Raw genomic sequence first — 9493 nt, forward strand, 5'->3', positions numbered from 1 at the left:
TGGGCTCACTGTATTTCACAGTAAATTAGTTTTGTAGCTTATACAGAATGGCAAATTCTACCATGTTCTTTTATTCTATAACTAAAAGATAAATAGAAATAGAAAAGATAAATAGAAATACTTCTACATACAACACATTGCTAAATTGTGGAATCCTATGACATTAGGCTGTGATGTTGGACACTTTTAATGGAGGACTGGGCAAATTCATGAATGATGGGTGTATCAGTAGCTACTAGTCATGACTGATATATATTCCTTCCAATATCAGGAACAATATGCCTCTCTAAGGCATAGTTTGTAAGATACAGTGTGGTGTAGTGGTTTGAATGTTGGACTAGGACCTGGGAGATCAGGGTTCAAATCCCCATTTGGCCATGGAAACCCACTGGGTGACCTTGGGCAACTCACATTTTCTCAGCCTCAGGATGGCAAAGAGAAGCACCTTCTGAACAAATCTTGCCAAGGAAGCCCTGTGATAATTTCACCTTAGGGTTGGCATAAGTCAGAAGTAACTTGAAGGCACACAATAACAATATGCCTCTGTATATCAGTTGCTGGGGATCAGCAACAGCAGGCTGCTGTCATATTCATATGCTGCTTTTGGGATCCCAATAGACATTTATTTGCTACTGTGGAAACAGATGTTGGACTGGTTGGGCCTTTGGTCTGACCCAGCAAGGCTCTTCTGTTCTTTTTTTACCTCCTACTTGCTCCTATACTGCTGTATTCCAAAGGATGTTGAATGGCTGCAGCTGCACTTTAAACCTGATCATAAATTCTGTTTTATAGAGAAAACAGAGTATAAGATCTATCTCAAAGCTACCTCTTGTCCCCTTCCTATGGCTGAGTCACAGCATGATTTATTTTCTTGCCATCACTGATAGACCTTTAAGTGAAAATAAATGATAATAAAATAAAAAGATATCAAACATTTATAAAACCCTTTGAAAAATATCACCTGTCTCAGTCTACCCTAATTTTCCATATACTTGAGGCTTCAAACCAGCACCCTCATGGATTCCACAAGACATTTTCTACCTCATGGGAGAAGAATTCTATGATCTCATCTTCATACATTTCAGCTATACTCTCACATGCAAATTTCAGGCTTCATGTCAATTCTGGTTTTGGAAAGGTCTACCTTGGTTCAATCATGAGAAATTATTCTCACATACCTTTTCCAGTGGGTGGAGGGATCCATTTTCTTCTCATTATTATTCATCTTCTCACAGATGCACTCCAAAAGTTCTGTCAAATGAGCTTCAGTCCTGTCATAGGGCACCTCTACAATGGATTGGCTTCCATCTTGGTTGATGCCTATCTGGATGGTTTCCTTGAGGTCTACCTAAGAAATTTCCCAGTCCAGCTGATCCTCCAGGGCTCAACATGCTCCATAGCAGAGATCTTGGCTCCTCCAAGCACAACTTAGCAGCAGTAAGAGGATAATGGACAGGCAGCCATGCTTGAAATCCAGTCATTCATCTTTGTGGTTGTGGGGAAACACCACAAATACCTCCTCCTCTGTCAGGGATTTGAAGGGTTAAAACACAGCACACAGGGAAATGCTTGATGTGTGTGTGTTTGACCATGAACATTTCAGCAGAAGGACAAGGTTGATCAGCACAGCTGATGCTCATTGGCTCAAGGACACTTCAGTGTCTAAGTGCACGTAGCCATGGATGATGAAACCATGTGTCTGGATTGCACAGGGGACACATGACATGGTTACACACAGGAACTCACTGGGTTTGGGAGACCACATGGTCTGGAGTCTATATAAACCCAGGGGGTTGCAAGTGATAGCTTGTGGGTTTGTAGTAGGAGTTGGTTTGGTATGGTTTGGCGTTTTGAAGATCTGTATTTGTATTATAGCATTGTGAATAAAGAGCACTTCGGGAGACTTTGCTTCTCTGGTGGTTTATCAGTAGAAGTCTTGCATCGCTTTGCTGAGTGTCCCCGGAGGTTCCTGCATTGCTTCAGTTCCTGGAAGACATCCAGTTGCTGTTATTTCAACTGCTTTTGGAGCCACGCTTCAGCTTCGAAAATTGCTGGCTCTGCTCAAAAGGTCTGATTTAACCACAGGACTCGTTTGAGTTGCTGACAGTGGTTGTTGGACCCCAGCAGTTGCGCTGACATCCTCTTCCTCTCCCCATCCCACTGCAGGACCGGAGACAGACCCCTTCCTATGGCAAAACTGGGAGCAGTGTCTGGCTGGTAGCGGCAAGATCCTTAGGCAGTAGATGCTGGGGTAGCAAAAGTGGCTTTCCTCCCTTTACTCCTCAACCTCTTGCACAGTCATTCACTTCTCTTAGATTGCAAGGTTGTAAATGCCATGCAAACTGTCCTGCACTCACTAAACTACTCTTCTACCATTCAGTGGAGTGGCAGGTCTTACCACATTTCTCGTGTTTCTTATTACCATGGGGGGGGGGGGGGTAATGTGGCATTAGGCTGTTTCCAACACCAAAGGTTCCTTTATTCAATCAGCAGGATTGAGGAGAATTAGGCTGCCTCATACTAGCTAATACTGATGTCCACTAGAGTGGCCACATTTGTTACTTTTGTCAAGTCAAGTTGCAACTCAAATTTAAAATCACAAACATGACATCATTTCTTCTCCCAACACCAGTGCTGAGTTTGCTGGACTGCTGTTAGGGAAGAAAGAGTGTTTTAATGGTCCGAAAACAGTTTGAGATTGCTTTAATTGCCCTGGCTCAATAGTACGAAATTCTGGGAACCGTAGTTTTGTGAAACATTTAGCCGCCTCTGTCAGAGAGGTTTGGTACCACTATAAACTACAATTCCCAGGATTCCCTAGCACTGAGATAGGGTAGTTAAAGTGGTTTCAAACTAGATTATTTCAGCAGTGTATTTTGGACCAATGACATAGAAGTAAGAAGTTGCATCTTATACAGACAATATAGAGAACGAGCATTCAATGCAAACAACTGTAAATATATTTAAAAAAAATTTTTTTAATGACTGGTTTATAGCCAATCATAGTAGTAACTGGTATTGGCTGACTTCCAGGGATATTGAGCTACGTATGTATTTGGCTTCTTGATGAACTTTAGCAAAACATAATTCTTTTGTTTGTTATTCTGGTATTTGAGGAATAGCCATATATGCTTCTTCCTTTATTCCATCTGCTTCTTCATGAATTTGGTCATGGAAGTTAAGGTTGAATTATCATACTCAGGTGTAAATCCTCTTTAAGTCCTGATTAGAGAAGACCTAATGAACCCATTAGATTTATCCACATGTTGACTAACCATTCAACAGTTATAATTGGATGAGTTTGCTGTAGTTAGCATAAACCAACAGGATACCAGACTCAGTGGAAGATCTGGATTTGGGAAACTGTCAGTGTAAGCAGCAGTTTCAGTGGCTGGGCTGGTCATGAAAATGTGTTCTACATACAGCAGGTGGACTCTTCCCAGTTCTCATGATGCCTCATCATTGACTGTGGTGTATGGAGATGATGTGAATGGCAATTCATCATCTCAAACCCCACAGATTATCCATGGCTATTTTAGATGCTAAATGAAAATTGTTTTAGTCTCCCAAGGTGTTAACAGTATTTAATTTTTAAGTGCCAGATTTAGGGCCCTAAGATATTTAGATGATTATACCTACCCTCGACTTGTACATGAGGCCAACTCATAGTCAAGTATATATGGTAGTTGTTAGTACATTTAGCTAGGTTATTTTAATCTTCTTGGCATTATCCTAATCCCTTCTACACAATAGATTTTCACTCTAGGGTTGTTCTGTATATTATGAAATTAAGATTACTCTGTATATTAAGCAAAATATTGATAGTAATATCAGTGGCAGCTTTGTTTGATTGAAAGGAAATTTGAATCCAAACTCATAAAAGTGCAGAGGGAAAAGGCCTTTTGTAATTTGTCTGATTGACTTTCACTTAATATGAATTTCATTTATTAAAAAAATTAAATGCAGTATTTTAGCCACATTTGCATACTGAACTGTCATTTTAAATCTATAGTTAAGATGCTTATCATGTCAGAGCTGATCCTAAAATAGAGATAGAGTATCAGAAGATTAAACACATTTCAGATCTATTTAAAATATTTAATAGGATGCTTTCATGTTTATTCTGTTAACTTGTGATATTATGTTAAATTATTATTCTAAATTGCTTTATGAATGGAAATTAACATCCATTCTGTTTAAACCACTTGGTTCAGTGCACTGGAGTATGCAACTACAAAACAGTCCAGTGGTGTGACTTTGTGACTGGCAATTTTATTTTACATTTATTTAAAATAAACCAAGTTGAAGAATGGCTTATTTAGACAGATGTGGACCTTCTATTGAACCTAAGGATGTAGGCACTGAGATTTTCAAGATACAATCTCAATATAACGTGGAAATCGACTGCTAAGGACAATAGTTCTTCCAGACATCCTATCAAACTATTTTTGAATGGAAATGAGAAATGCTGCCATGATGACTGATGCATCCAAGTCTTCTTCCTGACCCTTTCACTGAACACAAAGCAAAATGAAGAACAAAACATATGTCAAAAAGATGACATTTGGCTTTTCATTAAACTGTAATCTCAAAGAAAGAAAATTCCTGGTGCTTAGATAAAAGTCTGTGCTATAACAATAATTCTTCTGTATTTCAGTGGTAGGCTTCTGAAACCAGGAACTTAATCCACCAATTCACAGATGTTAAAAAAAAACTTGTGCATAGAAAGTAGTTAAACAGTTAAGTGGCAGTGCCAATCATCTATAAAGATAAGGAGAAAGATGAAGGAGTGGATCAGGGCTGGACTGAATCCTGCTCCTCTTTTCAAAGTGCACTAAACTTGTCCTGTTATGTGAGTTTTGTGACTCATCTAACTCCTTTAGACAGTTCAGTAAGAAAAGCCACTCATTGAAATCTGTTTCCACAGCACTTGCTCTGGCTGGACCAGGTGCGCAAGTGGGTTCTTATGGATTCCACAGTGCACAATTCTACACATTTCCATAGACATTTCACTTCTAACTGAAGTTGGGCAGCTTGACACAGAAAGCGTGTTAGATCTGTGACCATTTCCCCTTATGTACACATCAGGGTTTGGAATCTGTTTTTCCCTATTAAATGTGTTTCCTCCAGAAATAAGTGACTAGCAGTGTGCCACAGGGTTCTATCCTGGGCCCAGTGCTATTCAACATCTTTATCAATGACTTGAATGGAGGAATAGAGGAGATGCTTATGAAATTTGCAGATGACAGCAAATTTAGAAGAGTAGGTAACACTCCAGAGGACAATATCAAAATTCAAAATTGCCTTAATAGATTAGATAGCTGGGCCAAAACTAACAAAATTAATTTCAACACAAAGAAATGTAAGGGCACTTATGGCAAAAAAAAATGCATAGAAATAGTATGGGGGACACGTGGCTTAACAACAGTACATAAGAAAGGGATCTAGGAGTCCTAATAGACCACAAGGTGAACAAGAGTCAATAGTTTGATGTGGCAGCTAAGAAGCCAATGTGATTCTAGGCTGCATCAATAAAAATATAGCTTCTAGATCAATGAAAGTAATAACAGCACTCTATTTTGCTTTGGTTAGGTCTCACCTGGAATACTGTGTGCAGTCCTGGGCACCACAATTCAAAAAGGATGTTGACAAGCTGGAGCATGTCCAAAGGAGTGCAACTAAAATGGTGAAAGGCCTGGAAACCATGTTCTAGAGGAGAGTCTTAGGGAGCTGGGTATGTTTAGCCTGGAGAAGAGAAGGTTAAAAGGTGATATGATAGCCTTGTTGAAGTATCTGAAGGGATGTCAAGTTGAGGAGCAAGCTTGTTTTCTTCTGATTCAAAGACTGGGACACGGAACAATGGATGGAAACTACAGGAGAAAAGATTCCAACTAAACATTAGGAGAAACTTCCTGACAGTAAGAGATGTTCAATATTGGAACACACTCCCTCAGAGAGTGATGGATTCTCCTTTGGAGGTCTTTAAACAGAGGCTAGATGGCCATCTGTTGAGGGTGCTTTGATTGTGTGTTCCTGCATGGCAGAATGGAGTTGGTCTGGATGTAGTTTCATCCAACTTTATGATTCTATGATTTTCTCTTTCTGCTGGCTAGAAGACTACTAGGAAACACATCCTTCTTGTCTAAAAGCTGAACCAATCACTTGCTGAGGACATTTGAAATTAGTTACAGAATGCTCTTGGCTATAACTCCATCCTTTATCTTCTTCTGCTCTGAGCCTCAGAATGGAAAATTGAGGCTGTTGAATATGGGAAAGATTCTGGCTGCATCCACACTATAAAAATAATGCAGTTTGATACTTTAACTGCCTTGGCTCAATACTATGGAATGATGGGATTTGTAGTTTCATGAGAAATTTAGCCTTTTCTCCCAGAGACCTGTAGTGCCACAACAAAGTACAGACCCCAGTATTCCATAGGATACAGCCATGACAGCTAAAGAGGTGTCAAACTGCATTATTTCTGTAGTTCAGATCCAGCCTCTGCTAAAAGCTTTAGCTAGCTCTTCATCTAGTGAGCAGGGGGCATTCAGCATAATCCTATGCATAGTTACTCAGGCCTCAAGTCCTACAGTGTTCAGTGGTGCTTACGCCCAGGTAATGTAGGTGGTAGCATAGGCACTGGTACAGTGACAAGGTAAAATATCTATGAGCACTGCAAGGATAGGAGATAGCACTGAAAGTCATCCCCGTCAGAAGGGGAAATTTCCTTGCTTGTTTATGAGAGCCTCAGGAGCCAGCAAGGCAGCTTTCTCTAGTGATAGAGATGGCCTCCTCAGCCATCCCTCTTAATGCTGCTACATGCCACTCCAAAAAGTGCCTCAAGCCAGTATAACTTATGATAAAAGAAAAAAAAGCCATCAACATGATTTCAATACAAAACAAGGTTTCCAGTTCTAAAATAAGTCTTTCCACAAGTGGCTAAAACCTAGGTATGGGTTCCATGTGCTCTGTATAACTGTTGTTGCTGTGTGCCTTCAAGTTATTTCCGACTTATGGCGACCCTAAGGCAAAACCTGGCATGAGGTTTTCTTGGCATGATTTGTTCAGAGGAGGTTTGCCATTGCCTTCCCCTGAGACTGAGAACATGTGACGTGCCCAAGGCCATCCAGAGGGTTTCACATCCAATCTGGGAATAAACCCTGGTCTCCATAGTTGTAGTCCTAGGACCTTTCCGCACAGGGGCTCTAGGCACAGGACAAGAATGGAACGAAAAGGGCTAGGAACGACTGGGGAACGAGTGGGGGATGCATTTTACTGCACACAGGAAGTCCCCATTCCATTGTGTTCCTTTCCCTTCCATTCCCAATCCATCTCAGAGGATGTGATTTTTGAGAACTGTTCAGAACAGTTCTCAAAAATCGCCTCCTCTGAGAAGGATTGGGAATGGAAGGGAAGGGAACGGAATGAGTGAGGGACTTCCTGTGTGCTGTAAAATGTGCTCCCCACTCATTCCGTTCCCTTCCCAGTCCCTTTTGGACAGTTCTCATCCCATGCCTGGAGCCTGTGCAGTAAGGTCCCAATACTCAAACCACTATACCACACTGGCTCCATAGAATGGTAACGACCTTTTCAGAAAAATCAGCTTGTTAATGTCTGCAAACAATGTCAAAGAAGTAGAATTCAAAGATATAGCTGTGTTAGTCTGTAGAATCAGTATGTAGAGAGATCTTGTAGCACCTTTGAGACTAACTGAATAAAAGAAATTGGCAACATGAGGTTTCATAGACCTCAGTCTGCTTCCTCAGATGCATCTAAGGAAGGAGACTGAAGTCTATGAAAGCTCATGCTGCCAATTTTCTTTCTTTCTATTTGTCTCAAAGGTGCTACAAGATCTCTCTACAATGTCAAAGAAGGTATTTCACTGTAAAGTTTGCAAAAGAATTCCTGAAATCCAAAGTAGGGGATATATTTATTTGCAGCCTGAATGATGCCCAGTGAGCATGGCCTGCAGACTGTACTCTGGTTGTTATAAATGAATATTGAATCAGCTGTTGCATTACTCTTTGTGGACTGTGTTCTAAAGAATCTAATGCATCATCTTTTTTTGTACCTGAATCATACATTAGGTCTGGAAACATACAGACATTGAAAAGCATGAAGTCCAAATTACAGCAATAGAGCTGTTGCTGCCATAAAAAGGGGCATCATTTTTTTAATATAGATTTTTGAAATGATGGAAAACGCTGCTATCATTTCTGGCTTCCTTTCAGAATGGACACTTATTTATAAATGAATGGCTCTGTAATAACCTAGTGGCACCTTCATAAATCTCTGCAATGTATAGCAGCCTGTAACACATCTGATGAGAAATGTGTTTACTCTTTCAGGATTAAAAATAGAAAAACACAATAGAACAAGTTCATTGGAAGGTTCAGGTGGCCACTTAGTATATAATAGAATCAGGAAATGAAAGTGCCCTGTGGCACAGGAAAAGAAACACAAGTACACTTTTTCAGAAGACACAACAAGCCATCTTATTGTGCTTTCTCAATGGCCAGCATTAAAACAAAATTAATAGTACCTTCCTGCAATTGGCTAAATATTTATACAAATCTTCCACTTGTTATTTCTTCATTAGCAAGATTTCCCCTGCTGTTTGGTAGAATATCTGAGTAACTGTGGAAATGTCAGAAGCACTCAAGTTGAATCAACTGGGGATGTTCTAACAAGACACATAATCAAGTGGATATACGCTAGTGGAAAAGAATAGATCAATACAAAGGGTCCTTTCTCCATAGGCCAATATTGCTATTTTTCTAATACTGAAAGATTAGAACTTTATTCTTTACTTCACAAAAGTATGCAGCTGTTTATGGGTTTATTCAGAGGAAGTTTGCCCTCACCTTTCTCTTAGACTGAGATAATGTGACTTGCCCAAGGTCAATCAGTAGGTTTCCAGGGCTGAATGGGAATTTGAACCCAGAGTCTTAATCTAGCTTTAAAATTACTATGCCCAACTGACTCTTTATCAAATTTATCCATATCTAATTCACAGAGCTTGTATCTAACCCTCCATTTACTTATTGTAGAGGGTGTGTTTCATATTGGCCTGTCATAATTAGGCATATAGTAAGATAAATTAACATTGCTGTGACATGAGTTTCTACAATAAGTAAGGTAGAAGAAGGGCAACACACTAATCCTTTTGTCTAGAGCTACTCTAGACCTTTACACACCCAACATCTAGTGCATACATGAAGGTCCAACGTGCTGAAAATCTTGTTAAATGGAGGGGATAAAAAATTGGGGGATAAAAAACATACATTTCTTGGCCCTCATGGTTTCATTATTGACATCTCTTATCTGGACTGCTTTCTATTACTATCTCACATAGTCTCAGCCTGCATTTCTTGTTTTGGTAACGGGAGATACTAAGGGCAATAAAGAGGCCCTGAATACCAGGAGGAGGCCTCTCTGACCTATTTGTTATCTATCATGCAGACATCTCTTACTCATTCTTATCTATATATTT

General features: G+C 39.9%; 1 pseudogene; it reads right to left on the reverse strand.

The window, feature by feature from the left end:
• Window positions 1-1014: 1014 nt before the first annotated feature.
• On the reverse strand, window positions 1015-3450 carry LOC121929130 (annotated as a pseudogene).
• Window positions 3451-9493: the final 6043 nt, after the last annotated feature.

This window comes from Sceloporus undulatus, chromosome 4, assembly GCF_019175285.1.
Source record: "Sceloporus undulatus isolate JIND9_A2432 ecotype Alabama chromosome 4, SceUnd_v1.1, whole genome shotgun sequence".
Taxonomy (NCBI): Eukaryota; Metazoa; Chordata; class Lepidosauria; order Squamata; family Phrynosomatidae; genus Sceloporus; species Sceloporus undulatus.